Here is a 12,593-nt window from a genome sequence, read left to right as displayed (position 1 = left end):
CGGAGGCAGAGATGGAAGGCAAAGTGCATGCCCGGTGAAGTGGGCTGCCAGGGCTTCGCTGGACAGTCTCTTCTCAGAGCCCTTTGTGCATTGGGCATTGTAAGTACAAGGAGGCAGAGAGCCATCGGCAACATTACCGAGGCAGCAGAAAAAGCCTCTCGATGGCCCTGGATGAAGAGAGCAAGTCCATCAGAATCTGCAGCACATGCTAACTGAACACAGGAGTCATGGCTTGAGTAACCACAGCTGGGTCGCCTGGGCAAGGGTGTCTGATGTTGAAAGCCCCAAAACACCCGAGGTCCCAGGTTCTATCACCAATGCTGCGTTCAGAGCATTGAGAGATGTACTCTTCAAAAACAACAGACAGGAATCCAAGGAAATTCAATTGTATATCTCATATAAACATAGCAAAATATGACAGCATATGTAAGCCAAAATGCCTTGCTGCAATTTCATTGGTGAAATCACAGTGCAGTACAGTCTCTAGTTTTGGTCGCTTTTTTTCCAGGAAGGATATGTCATGGAGGGATGAAATAAAAGCATAATGCAATGACCAGATAAATGCTAACACTGTGTGCACCCACTCTCTTCACTGTACAGTCTTAAATAAGTCTGATTCAACTTCACTTTATCCTCTTTAAGAGTTATAGCTTATGGTCTCAGTGTTGGAGTTGGCCATTTAGAGATGAGAAGAACATGATTCCATTTCTCTAGTATGTCACCACATCCTGGCCCTTCTCTCATTTCTTAACCTTTACTGGCGTGTCACATTATTTAAATTGCATCATTTTGCTTAATAGGACTATAAATGTGAATAATGGCACTTGAATAATGATGCACTGGATTAGTTTACAGTTCAGCAATAAATGGGTGCTGCTACGGCTAAAAATAATTAGAAATGTCACTCACAGTAGAGAGCCCCAAAAGTCTGCCTTTTAATCTTTGCAACAGAGCACATCCTATAATTAATTAAAACATAAATGCATAAAATTCACATGTATTTTTTATTACACCCACAACCTCACTGGCTTCCTGACAACAGAAATCTCAACAGTTCTTCATTGGTAAAAGATTAGTTAAAAAAAACTGTATAAAATATAATGTTAGTGGCGTGCATAAGCAAATAAGCCCTTTAATATGGAACTTGTGTTCCATCTATTGGTGCTAGGTAGTAAAATCTAATAGTAAGTGGCAACTGCCCATATATTATCTAGGGAACAGTGCTGATTGCAGGGCACTGGCTTGAAAAAAGAACCCTTACACTTTTAATACAAATGAGATCTTAGAATATTTAACCTGAATAATGAGCTTTTGCGATTTCTTGTTCATGGAGGATGTTTGCAGTAGCGGGAGAGTCTAAGACCAGAGGGCACAGTCTCAGAATACATGGGTGCCCGGTTAGAACAGAGATCAGGAGGTATTTCTTTAGACAGAGGGTGGTGAATCTATGGAATTCATTGCCACAGACAGCTGTGGAGTTACTGAGTATATTTAAAGTGTAAGAGTATAGTTTTTTGATTGGTAGGAGCATCAAAGGTTACAAGAAGAGGGCAGGAGAATGGGGTTCAGAGGGATAATAATTCAGCAATGGTTGAATGGTGGAGCAAACTCGATGGGCTAAATGGCCTAATTCTGCTCCTATTCTTATGATCTTACGGTTTGATTTGCTGTAATGCGCCTTTGGCATTATGGGATCCTTTCAAAGCTGTGACACCTTTTTTGTAGAAAAACATGGTATCATATTTAAATGTGTTCTATATATTTGTAGGATTACCTGAGGAATGAAGCAACTCCACTGAAGTAAAATTGGAAATATTTTCCGTGATATTATTGAAGAGGTGTACTATTAGTAACTGTAATTATTATTCTACTAATCACTTCTCTCAACTGGAATATGAAGTCTAAGCAAATATTGGTTTTAAATTATGAGCATGCTCTATTGAAAGGATTCAAGGGCAAACTTTTAACTTTTCAAAGTGTTGCAAAAGATTACAGGACAAATTTTCCTTGGTTAAATATATTTAACCATGCTACTACAATAGTGGCAGAGGCTGAGGGATGGACGTTTATTGGTTGAGGAGAGGCAGCGATAGACAGCTGGTAGCTTCCTTTACCAGTGTTGAAATGTCTAACACTAGAGGGCATGTACTTAAGGTTGATGAGGGTAAGTTCAAAGGAGATGAGCGGGGCAAGTTTTTTTAACACAGATAGTGGTGGGTGTCTGGAATGCACTGCAATGGATGGAAGTGGAGGAAAATATGATAAATGTAGTTAAAAGCCTTTTAGATAGGCATGTGCTGAGAATGAAGGGATATGGGCATTTTTTAGGCATTAAGTATTAGTTTAGTTAGGTATTTAGTTACTAGTTTAACAAGCTTGGCACAACACTGTGGGCCAAAGAGCCTGTTCCTGAGCTCTACTGCCACAGTCTATGTTCTTATAAGCTTAATTATAGCATAAAAGCTAATGCGACACGAAGAAGAGCCTCGATATTACAGCAAAACATAAAGAATGGAAGATAATTGCTATAGTTCAAGCCACTGCTGTAGCTGGGGCTGCTTTGCACTAAAATGCTGCATGTGTCTTTGGTTTCTCATTTCAGATCTGCATAAAAATGAACTCTACCATGAACCTGCAAAACCAAATATATCCCGTGTTTGTGCGCATTTTAAATCCAGAGTTTTAGTAACAGTGTCAGTAGAGTTGTCAGCAAGGAAATGGAGCTCAAGTCACAGTAACAAGTAAAGAATCTATCTATCCCTAGTCATTGTTTCACTGACTTAGATGGACTTGTGTTACGCCATAACGTGTGATTGAAAAGCAGACAGCTACTTGAGGATGAAACGAAGATCATAATGCATGGTTTTTGAACTAGATACATCCCTGAGGAGACAGAATCTATAGCTATAGTCATTAATGTAGTGTCCTTTCCCAAGCAGCAGACTGAGATTAGATGAAGTAGTTGGAAATCATTCAAGTGTTTTCTAACTTTAACCACATCTGCCCTTGGGACAGAATTATTTCAAAGGCTTTACAATCTGTGGGAAGAATATAATACAAATAATAAAAAACTTACAATCATGTTTCATTTCAGCATTGGCTCCAATTTAGTTATCAGTATACCACACAATGATTTAATCTCTCAGACTGTTCACGGATCATGGAATAAACTTCAAAAATAAATTGAACTCTGACAAATATGCTACCTAAATAAGCAGTAACTCTGTCTGTGACTTGGACAGGAATGTATGTAGGGTATAATTTTTATATGTATATTTTAGCTGATTATGTAGAATACTGCATCTATCTTGTAAACAAACACTAAAAAAAAAATCATTGAATCTATCAGGCAGAAGTTCAGCAGTACCAAGAAGGGAATAAAGGGGGGAAAAAACGGGGTCTTTACTGTATCTCAATAATAATACATAGTTTCAGCTAATGCTCAGTAATTTCCTCATACATATTAAAAACAATTATCTTCCAATGAAAAATATAAATATTACTTGGCTAAATGTTTGGTTTATAAAATGACTGCTTATCTATAGATCAGCAAAAATTTCCAGTTTTAGTTTAAATTTCAGTTACCTTAAAGTTGCTTATTTCTGCAGTTGGCCGTCTGTGAATCAGGTACTGCGGAAACAAAACTTCGACCTGGCTGGAACTTGCGTAAAATGAAAAGTTTCAACTGTAAACTATTCCCGGTCCAAACTGAAGTTCAATGATCTTCAATTCTAGTTTTAGAAATCACCGCACCAAAAGCCGATCCTAGCGTTAAACCAGTCGATCCATCGGGGTGAATGTACCCACCCGTACCAGCTTTCTTTAGTTGTGCCCAGTTCAAGAAAGCTAAGTTTTTATTGTGTTCAGTAATTGTTTTTGGAATTTTACATATTAAGAATACTAAATTTATTAGTTCATATGGTTTAAAAGTCATTTTCATTTTGTTTAAATTTGCTTATACCTGTGTTTGTTTTAGGATCAAGTATATAATTATTTTCTGATTATATTCTCGCGTTTCCTTTCTTTCAGTCCCTCTCTGTAATAAGCTGCATTAGATGGTTATTATTAAATAGCGCATTAACATTTTAAATATCAAAAGAAAACATTTAATTTCAGACCAACTGCATCGAATCATGGCAGATTTGTACCCCAGCTATATGCAGATAAGGTTGGACAGAAGTTCTAACGACAGTCGCTTTGGTAAATCTACACATCTTGATTCCAATTTATTAATTGCGCCCCCGGACCAATGCTAATCACCATGAATGTTTACTAACAATAAAAACACATTTTATCTTAAATATGTTAACCTCTGTAAAAACAATCTGGTTTATGAACATATAATTTCACTTATTTTACGGAGACTTAATTTCCCGACGTTCTCGGTCATCCGAGGATGGTTGAAAAAGACAACCACTTGGTACGTCATAAATGCCGCGGACTGAAGGAACTCGCTGACAGCTGGTTGCTGAATTTCAACCACCAAGGTTATGAGGATATTGAAAGAAACAACTTGGCTCGTAAACATGTTGGAGGGAAATGAGAAAAGGTTGAGGATTATGGGGTGGGGGCGAAGCGGCGTTGGTTAGGTGGTACTTTGGGTCTGATTTATTTTATTGTATGTAATGTGTTTCCCTCTCTACGCCATAGTAGTGGGCTTCATGAAACCTGCTAAGACTGGCAGATAATTAACTAACCCTAATTTACAAATACGGATTTTTAGAAGATTTTTGATTCAATGTATGTAATCGTTGTTTGTCAATCCGAAGTTCAAGTTGGATTGAAAATAATCAGTCGGTTAAAGAAACTGATTTTATTGTCGATCTCAGGACGTCTGCTTTCTATATACCAAGAGATATGTCAACTTATTCTGTGTAAGTAGCGGCGCGTCATTTTACCAGACACGGGGAATTAATTTCGCATGATTAAAGGTGACGATTTTCAGCTCATTAGAAGAAACACTTAACGGGCGATGAACCCCACTGCGAAAAGAACTTAGAGGCCCAAAATAGCCCCACACCGACTTCACCGAACAGTAAAAAAAATGTTGATTTGGGATGAGTCTCGCAGGAGAAGTGGGGGCGGGCAGCGTGGAAAGTCTGCCTTTAAATGGTTGTCACCGTAGTGTTAGATAAGGTAGAGATAAGAGCAAAATGATTTGCATGTCATTTGACTTGACAAATCCATTAATATTTGGCAAATACGCGATTATTCTGAACCCAAAAAAAAGAGGCACTAAGCCATATCGCAACTCAGTATTCAGTACATAGTGGATTACTTGAAAAAAGGGTGCTGCGAAAAGATGTATTTAAAAATGACTATCTGCCAACTGAATTGTAAAATTTACACGGTAAAACGATTTTGTTTGACAACCTACAGTAAGTTGCAAAATAAAAAGGTCATCTTAATCACCTTTCAATTTCCCCCTCTTCCCGAACAGGTTTTCGAGTCTGTCTCCCTGTCCGCATGCTGACAATTCGTCATTGGCCACGGAGACTGGAACTGAAGACCAACGCTGGTTCATTGCGTTTGTTGTGATGTTCAGTGGAATCTCTCGCTACGCTACACATGGGTACATCAAATCGAACTCCCTGGGTGCGGTGGAGCTATGCTTTCCTGGCCCCTGCGTACAAAGGCTACATTGTTCAAAAATCACAATGAAATGTAGGTTTTGGTTATATTCTGCGGCGTTGGGTTACCATTCCTGAATTGTACGTAACCAAACTTTCAATTCCAGGCAATCAAGTACAGGTATAAAGGTAAGGAAAAGCAAAACCACCATCGGTCGTGTTGTGGCTAATGTGTGATACAAACATCACCTAACATAAAGTCCGTCTTCTTAGTCAACATACACTGTAATGAAGATAACTTAAATACATGGTACAGGTCGATCAGAGAATTTGATCGATTCTAAGTCATTTACAAATAAAGGCTACAGTTGTACATTTATAAATCTCCACTTGTAATGGCTGATTTTGAATTAATCCCTAGCATTATACAAACGTTTGTAAGACGTTGATTTGCTTGATGCACGTCTTCTGTATCAGTATCATTCCCTGATCTGGTACAGTATCATACAATCTCCACTGCAGTGTCCGAGGCGATCACATCAGCAGATGCGTGGAATGAAAAATGAGCACATAGTAAAGAATTAGGAAGTTCCAAACTCTATCATTGACAACCCACTAAAGCGCGGAGGATTGATCTGCTGAAAGGGCTTTCTAGTTTTCACTGTTTACTATGTACCCGCGATAAACGGGAATTCATTCAGACCATAAGGCATAGGAGTAGGAAGTAGGCCATTTGGCCCATCGAGTCTGTTCTAAGGTCGCTATGCGCGGTAAGGTGGTAATTGCTGTTTCGATACATGGGTGTCCAATAAGCATTTAAATAATATTTGCCCTCCAGGCTTCCGAACTATATAAGACCATAAGACAAAGGAGCAGAAGTCGGCTATTCGGCCCATCGAGTCTGCTCCGCCATTCTATCATGAGCTGATCCAATCTCCCATTTAGTCCCACTCCCCCGCCTTCTCGCCATAACCTTTGATAGGCTACTCAGATACCTATCAATCTCTGCCTTAAATACACCCAATGACTTGGCCTCCACTGCTGCCCGTGGCAACAAATTCCATAGATTCACCACCCTCTGGCTAAAAAAATTTCTTCTCATTTCTGTTCTGAATGGGCGCCCTTCAATCCTTAAGTCATGCCCTCTCGTACTAGACTCCCCCACCATGGGAAACAACTTTGCCACATCCATTCTGTCCATGCCCTTTAACATTCGAAATGTTTCTATGAGGTCCCCCCTCATTCTTCTAAGCTCCAAGGAGTACAGTCCAACAGCGGTCAAACGTTCCTCATATGTTAACCCTCTCATTCCCGGAATAATTCTAGTGTATCTTCTCTGAACCTTCTCCAACGTCGGCACATCCTTTCTTAAATAAGGAGCCCAAAACTGCAAACAGTCCTCCAAGTGAGGTCTTACCAGTGCCTTATAGAGCCTCAACATCACATCCCTGCTCCTATACTCTAATCCTCTAGAAATGAATGCCAACATTGCATTCGCCTTCTTCACCACTGACTCAACCTGGAAGTTAACTTTAAGGGTATCCTGCACGAGGACTCCCAAGTCCCGTTGCATCTCAGAACTTTGAATTCTTTCCCTATTTAAATAATAGTCTGCCCGTTTATTTCTTCTGCCAAAGTGCATAACCATACACTTTCCAACATTGTATTTCATTTGCCACTTCTTTGCCCATTCTTCCAATCTATCCAAGTCTCTCTGCAGGCTCTCCGTTTCCTCAGCACTACCGGCCCCTCCACCTATCTTCATATCGTCAGCAAACTTAGCCACAAAGCCATCTATTCCATAATCCAAATCGCTGACGTACAACATAAAAAGAAGCGGCCCCAACACGGACCCCTGTAGAACATCACTGGTAACCGGCAGCCAACCAGAATAGGATCCCTTTATTCCCACTGTTTCCTGCCAATCAGCCAACGCTCTATCCACATATGTAACTTTCCTGTAATTCCATGGGCTCTTATCTTGTTAAGCAGCCTCATGTGTGGCACCTTGTCAAAGGCCTTCTGAAAATCCAAATATACAACATCCACTGCATCTCCCTTGACTAGCCTACTTGTAATTTCCTCCAAAAATTGTAATAGGTTTGTCAGGCAGGATTTTCCTTTAAGGAGACCATGCTGAGTTCTGCCTATCTTGTCATATGTCTCCAGGTACTCGCTAACCTCATCCTTGACAATTGACTCCAACAACTTCCCAACCACCAATGTCAAGCTAACAGGTCTATAATTTTCTTTTTGCTTCCTTGCCTCCTTCTTACATAGCGGAGTGACATTTGTAATCTTCCAGTCCTCTGGAACCATGCCAGAACCTATTGACTTTTGAAAGATTATTGCTAATGCCTCCGCAGTCTCCACAGCTACTTCCTTCAGAACACGAGGGTGCATTCCATCTGGTCCAGGAGATTTATCTACCCTTAGACTATTCAGCTTCCTGAGTATTTTCTCTGTCATAATTGTGACTGTGCACACTTCTCTTCCCTGACACCCTTGAGTGTCCAGTATATTGCTGATGTCTTCCTCAGTGAAAACTGATGCAAAATACTCGTTCAGTTCCTCCACCATCTCCTTATCTCCCATTACAATTTCTCCAGTATCATTTTCTATCAGTCCTATATCCACTCTCACCTGTCTTTTACTCTTTATATACTTAAAAAAGCTTTTAGTATCCTCTTTGATATTATTTGCTAGCTTCCTTTCATAGTTCATCTTTTCCCTCTTAATGACCTTCTTAGTTTCCTTTTGTAAGCTTTTAAAAACTTCCCAATCCTCTGTCTTCCCACTAATATGCATGCATGTGTGTATATATTATTTTGTGTGTGTGTGTGTGTGTGTGTGTGTGTGTTTGTCTGTGAGATGAAATGTATGGGCAGGCTAAAAATTCCCCTAAATTCAGATTAGGTTAAACAAGTGCATGAAGAGGGGAATATTGTTTGACACCATACTTAAGCCATGCATCAAACAGTTATCTCCTCACCAGCTTCTAACTGGGACTCCAGAAGGAATTAGTAGGATGAGAAACGAAGTGAGTGCTCCGAAGTCCTTGGGTATGGATTATTTTACTCTTACCACTTCTCTCCTAGGAGATGTCAAAGTAATGAATATTCTAGCTAGTTGCTAACATATTGATCCATCCAAATCCAATATGAACCAAGGTGTAAATCATGCTGGGTATTCCAATGGCACGAGGCTGTGCAAATCATGAATAACAAGAGATTTGGCTTCTGAATTACTTTATTTCTGCAATGCAGCTAGATTTTATTTTGGCAAGTATTTTAAAAAGGCAAATGACTTGGTCAATTATGACAGTATTTAATGAAGTTATGCACAGTGCTTAACAGAAGTTACGGCCGTGAAATAACAGCAGTCAGAAATCAGCAGGCACACTTTGGAAAGCTGTGGGCATGGATTTCAGGGAGACAAAAAAAAAACTGCACAGATTCACAGTTGTTGTGATGATACAGCTGCCAGCTATTCAACCAGACAAGTCACTGTTGATTTAAAAAATCAAAGTTCAAAGTAAATTTATTATCAAAGTACAAACACGCCACCATATGCCACCCATGAGATTCATTTTCTTGCAGGCATTCACATTAAAACATAGAAATACAATAAAATCCGTGAAAACTGATACACATCCTTTGTGCAAAAGAAAACTAAGTGTGCAAATACAATAATCAATAAATAACACTGAGGACATGAGTTGTAGATTCCAGTCTCACTGAACCTTCAAATTTATTTCCCTCAAATTCCTGTTCAATTTACTTTTCAAATTATAGGTTCAGGCTAACTCTCCTTAACGAATTGAAATTTTTCTAAATGTTTGTTCCCCCGCCCCCCCCCCACCACCACTAGATTTGTTAAACCTTATTCCACTGCAAATGTTAAATTGACTGGCCTGTAGTTACCTACCCATTTCTTGAACAAGGGCATCACATCTGCTAGTTTCCTCTCTTCTGACCCCTCCTATATAGGTAGAGAAGACCTGAAGATTATGGCAGGTTCTTCTGCTATCCGTATGGTGTTACCCTTAGCAATATGAAGCCTATACAGACTGTACAGACCAAGTGACATCCATTCTAAGCATAGCCAAGCACTCCTTAGAATTCTAACCCTCTTTTTTATCTCTAATATCTCCATTTTTGCTGATAATTTTCCAACATCCTGTTCTTCACCAGAAATATGTAAACTGTACTTCAGTATAGATTAGCTTATGAGGAGACTCAGTCCTCGTTTATTGTCATTTAGAAATGCATGCGTACATTAAGAAATGATACAATGTTCCTCCAGAGTGATATCACAAAAAAAACGGGACAAACCAAAGACTAACATTGTCAAGACCACATAATTATAACATATAGTTACAGCAGTGCAAAGCAATACCATAATTTGATAAAGAGCAGACCATAGGCATGGTAAAAAAAAAGTCTCAAAGTTCCGATCGACTCCCGATAGTCTCCAGTAGCAGGCGGCAGAGGGAGAAACTCTCTCTGCCATAAACCTACAGGCACCGACAACTGTTGATACATTGGAAGCACCCGACCACAGCCATCTCTGAGTCCGTCCAAAAACTTCGAGCCTCCAACCAGCCCTTTGACACCAAGCACCAAGCACCGAGTACCATCTCTGCCGAGTGCTTCGACCTCATTCCGGCCGCCGAGCAACAAGCAAAGCCGAGGACTCGGGGCCTTCCCCTCCGGAGATTCTGGATCATACAGTAGCAGCAGCAGCGAAAAAGGAATTTCAGAAGTTTCTCAAGATGTTCCTCCATTCTCTCATGTCTGTCTCCACCAAATCAGGATTGTGCACTGCGCCCTACTTGACAGATTACAGATATCATTCACCGGAGTGGCCGCGCAAGCTGCATCACGCCGCCATCTTCTCCTCCTCCTTATGAGTCCTGTTATACATATAGTATGTCTCCTAGTATGTCACAACCACCTTTTTACTACCTGCTTGGAATTTACATGTCTGTAAATGCATTGTTATTTCTACTTTTTTGTTGACTGCTGTTGATATTTTTATGTTTTCATATTTCCCTTTTACCAGTCTTTTTCGCTTTCCTACCTCACCTCTCAACTTATTATGTTCAGTCTGGCCCTCACTTGCTAAGTTCACATTTTTTAGTTTCAAACATTTTTTTTCAGTTTCATCTTCTCTGCTTCCATTGTCATCCAGGGAGCCTTGGTGTCTTGTGGGAATGTACTACTGAACTATTCAGAGGCCTGAACAATGTCATGTGTAATGTTTAAAGTTCATAGTAAATTTATTATCAAAGTACACCAGTGGCCACTTTAGTAGGTACACCTGTACACATGTTTGTAAGTGGAAGTAGCTAATCAGCCAATTATGTGGCAGCAACTCAATGCATAAAAGCATGCACTTGTGGTCAAGAGGTTCAGTTGTTGTTCAGACCAAACATCAGAATGGGGAAGAAATGATCTAAATGAATTTGACTGTAAAATGATTGTTGGTGTCAGTTGAGATGGTTTGAGTATCTCAGAAACTGCTGACCTCCTGCGATTTTCACACACAATTGTGCGATAAACAAAAAAAAAGTCTTGTGAGTGCCAGCGCCGTGGGCAAAAATGTTAAAGAGAGGAGTCAGAGGGGAATGCCAGACCAGTTCAAGCTCACAGGGGGACAACAGTAACACAAAAAAAAAGTGTTGTAACAGTGGTGTGTAGAAGAGCATCTCTGGATGCACAATGCGTCAAAGCTTAAAGTGGATATGCTACAGCAGCAGAACACCACAAACATACACTCAATGGCCACTTTATTAGATACAAGAGGTACCTAAACAAGGACTGACAAACAACCAATGTACAACGCAAGACAATCTGTGCAAATATATACAAATAAATACACAGATAGATAGATATATAGATAGATGAATAAATAAGTAATTCTGAGAACATGAGCTGTACAGTCCCTAAAAGAGAGTCTGTAGGTTGTGGAGTCAATGCAGTGCTGAGGTGAGAGAAGTTCAGATACCTGGTGGTTGAAGGGTAATAACTGTTCCTGAACCTGGTCATGTGGGACCTAAAACTCCTGTACCTCCTTCTCAATGACAACAGAGAGAAGAGAGCATGGCCTGGATGGTGGGGGTTCTCGATGATGGATGCTGTTTTCTTGTGGAAGCACTCCTTGTAGATGTGCTCAATGGTAGGCAGGACTTTTCCTGTAATGTACACGGTATCATATTGATAAAAGCAAACACAAAGCTATTTATTATTTACTCATTCAGTTACCAACGTCAGAAATTTTTTTTTAAATATATGTTTCATGATAAATGTTGTCACTTGATTTTATAGGCCACGGGAAAAAAAATTTATTTTCTTTATGGAAGTTGTAATATTTCAGAAAACTGGATGCTTGCAAGTAATAGCCCAGATTTTGCCAAATAATGTTAATTGTCCTGAAAGAATCTGCTAACACTTATCTAGTTAAATAGATTAAGTCTGTGACTTCCATGAACACGCAGCCAAACTTCCTGAGTGCCGTAGCTGTCAGTTTACATGGTTTCACGATTGGAGTCCATTTACAGAAATCCATATTGCCAAGATGGCCTAGCATCTATGCTAGCCTGTGGGTCACATTAAACAACACAGGATCCAGGACCCCACTGATTTCATTAGGGAATATAACGCTGCATGAGAGGAAATGGAGTAGTATGTCCTTTTCGTTAAAAAAAATTTGATTTTGTTTAATGCTTCGGAATAGATACAAGTGGATATAAGTGAATTTAGCTCATTTCAATTTTTGTTTTGTATAATATTTAGAACATTAGAAATTATTATTGTTTTTGAGAACTGAATAGTTTTTAAACATCTAAAAACTGCCAGAAACTGCAGAGTTGTGGCCTCAGCTCAGCATGTCAAGGAAACCAATTTTCCCTCTTTGGATTCTGTCTATAATCCTTGCTGCCTCAGTAAATCCCCTCCTAGCCCAGACACTCCCTTCTTCCCATTTCTATTGGGCATAAAGTAGAAAAATCTGAAAATATAC

The sequence above is a fragment of the Mobula hypostoma genome, chromosome 7, assembly GCF_963921235.1.
Source record: "Mobula hypostoma chromosome 7, sMobHyp1.1, whole genome shotgun sequence".
Lineage (NCBI taxonomy): Eukaryota > Metazoa > Chordata > Chondrichthyes > Myliobatiformes > Myliobatidae > Mobula > Mobula hypostoma.
This window is presented reverse-complemented; position numbering follows the sequence as displayed.